This window comes from Mus caroli, chromosome 1, assembly GCF_900094665.2.
Source record: "Mus caroli chromosome 1, CAROLI_EIJ_v1.1, whole genome shotgun sequence".
NCBI lineage: Eukaryota > Metazoa > Chordata > Mammalia > Rodentia > Muridae > Mus > Mus caroli.
Genome location: NC_034570.1, coordinates 45,465,516 through 45,468,798, shown reverse-complemented (window position 1 = coordinate 45,468,798; position 3,283 = coordinate 45,465,516).

The following is a 3,283-nucleotide window of genomic DNA, read 5'->3' as shown; positions in this document are numbered from 1 at the left end:
AGAGTGACAATTAAGATGGAATAAAATCATATTAGTGTTGTTACCATACCATTAAAGAGCTCAGACCTATGGAATCTCAAAGTAAAAATCAGATGGAGTGAAAAATCTTAGATTCAAGAAATACTTATAAAATGAAAACAATAATTATCTTTAAGAAATACTTGAAAATACAATTAAATATCATGGAAAACAACTAAACAGCAAAGCAAAAGCATGTGGGAACTCCAAGATTCCATAAAATAATCAAGTTTTATATAATAGGCAAAGAAAAAACGGAGGAATTACAGGTCAATGGAAAAGCTCAGGCCTCCAGCAAGATCATTAAAACAAACAAACAAACAAACAAACAAAACACTTACTCAAACTAAGGAAAATCACACAGCTATGTGGATACAAGAATACCCATACAGAATACCCAAGATAAGACTGGAAAAAGAGCTTATCACAAATTATCCTGCTTAAAACACCCAGAATATAAAGTAAAATAAAAATATTGAAAGGTATATTGAAATAAATGCAACTTCTCAGACCAACCCATCTGAGTAACACCTTATTTCTCAATGACAAAACACAAGATCCACAACCAAAGAATTATTAACCTAAACTACTCAAGAAATTTCTGTCATTGTGAAAAAAAGAACAAAACTTTCTATGCTAAACTCAATATCCATTTCCAGTAAGAAAATAAACAACAACAAGAAGAACAAAAAAATAAATAAATAAAACACTCTAAATGAACACTGAAAACAAAACTTCAAATTGAAGAAAGGACGAAGACAAGGGAATCATAAAAGGAAAAAATGATGTTTAAATCAATAAAAGAAAAAAAAATGCCTAAGAACACCAACTGAACAGAAGAGACAGAAGAAATGCCTTAAATTAACTCAGAGATTTCAGTAATAACTATATGTATACTAAATTTAAAAACATTCTAAATAGCAAAATAATCACCAAAATGGGAAGACAGCTCACAACATGTGAGATAGTATTAATAAAATATTCATCTTATAAAAACACAGCGCATAGGTTTTTGAACTCATGACACTAGTGGAGCTATTATGAAAGAAATCAAACCATCAATATTAGTGAAGGTGTTGATATTAAGGAACTCTGGAAATCAAGAGAGAGTATTTTTTCCTCAATATTAAAAAGAGGTATAAAAAAAAAAAAAAAGCCAGGCAAGGTGGTGCACACCTTTAATCCCAGCACTCAGGAGGCAGAGGCAGGTGGATTTCTGAGTTCAAAGCCAGCCTGGTCTACAAAATGAGTTCCACGACAGCCAGGGCTAAACAGAGAAACCCTGTCTCGAAAAAACCAAAAAATTAAAAAAATAAAAATAAAAATAAAAAGAGGCACTCAAATATATAAAAATACTGACTATCGAGTTACCTTAGTATACTCATTTATTTTGTTACTACTCAATGTAGCCAAGTAATGGAATCACCCTTGCTGACTACAAACTAAAGAACAGAAAATAAAAATGCTGTAAGCCTAGCCTTTAACGGCTGAGCTATCTCTCCAGCCCACAGTCACAACTATGACCCATAATCATTCCTGTCTGAAGGAATTACAGGGATGGAAATGAAGAGGAGACTGAGGAAAAGAAGGTCCAGTGACATGTCCAAAGAGGGGTCCAGCTTAAGGGCATGTCCCAAGGCCTGACACTATTACTGAGGCTATAGAGGACTCACAAAAAGGGACCTAATATGACCACAATCCAGAAGACCCAACAAGCAGGTGAAAGAGTCAGATGCAGATATTTGCACCCATCAAATGGACAGAAGCAGCTGACCCCTGTGTTGAATTAGGGAAGGCTGAAAGAAGCTGAGGAGAATGGTGACCCTGTAGGAGGACCAGCAGTCTCAATTAATCTGCATTCCCAAGATCTCTCAAACACTGGACCACCAAACAGGCAGCATACACCAGCTGATACTAGGTCCCCAACAAACATACAGCAGAGGACTACCAGGTGTGTGTTTATTTAGAGATGATGCACCTAACCCTCAAAAGACTGGTGGCTCCAGGGAGTTTTGAGGTCAGGTGGCAATGGGGGTGAGTGGGCACATCCATATGGATACAGGGGTTGGGGAGGAGGTAGGGGATGTGCAGCAGTAGGAGGGTGGTCAGAAGAGGAGGGAATAAAATATGGAGTGTAATATAAATAAATTAATTAAGCAATTAATTAATTAATTAAAATTTAAATGTTGTGCATACATATAGAACAGGGTTTTACTAAAGCGTAGATATGAAAATCAAACCATTTGCAAGAAAAGTTAGAATATGAGCGAAATCAAGCCATTTACATGCAAACAAAGATCATCTATAATCTCTGATATGTGGAAGCTTGGGAAAAGAAAAATTAAAAAGAAATTGAATTAAAATGTTAAATTCTTAAGATGTGAAAGGAAGTAAATAATAGGGGGAGAAGCAGATTTGAAAGTAATATAGAGGCTAAGCAGTGGTGGCGCATGTCTTTAATCCCAGCTCTTGGGAGGCAGAAGCAGTCAGATTTCTGAGTTTGAGTACAGCCTGGTGTACAGAGTGAGTTCCAGGTCAGCCAGGGCTACACAGAGAAACTCTGTCTCAGAAAACAAAAACAAAACAAAACAACAACAACAAAAAGAAAGTAATAGAGACTATTATTAATATGATCTAGGCATATTTACTAAAACTTAAGAAATATCACACTCTACTGTTATTTGTTCAATCCACAACAATGAACATGCTTAGCAGCTAAAATTATTGGTGTTTTTAATGTGGAGAGACATCAGTCATTTTTATCTATAGAGGTATTTTCTGTCATTGATTTAGTACTACTTAATCTAGCTTAGTTTACTATGTAAAGTAATTAGGATGTATTATCATCATGAAACATGATGAACTGAAAATTTTACTTTTTTCAATTTTATATCATTATTACATCTGATACATAAAAATTTAAGAAAAACACATACTGTGTAAAATATTTTGATATACATATAGCACCTTCATAGTTAATTATCTATGTTCAGTAAGTCTCAGGTTGAGGATATTTTTACCAATTTGTTTTGTAGATATTGATATTCATTCATCAGTGATTTTCAAAACAAAAGAAAAAGAAAATTTAGGAAATCAAGTGTCTAGCCTGTTCTAATTTTTCACTACCAATTATGCTCTATGTGCATTGGACTTTTCGCCAAACTATTGTCAGATTGATTTTTTTACATGCAAAAGTAAAAATTTTCAAGCTAACACTTTAAGTTAAGTTAAGTGTGTGTGTGTGTGTGAGAGAGAGAGAGAGAGA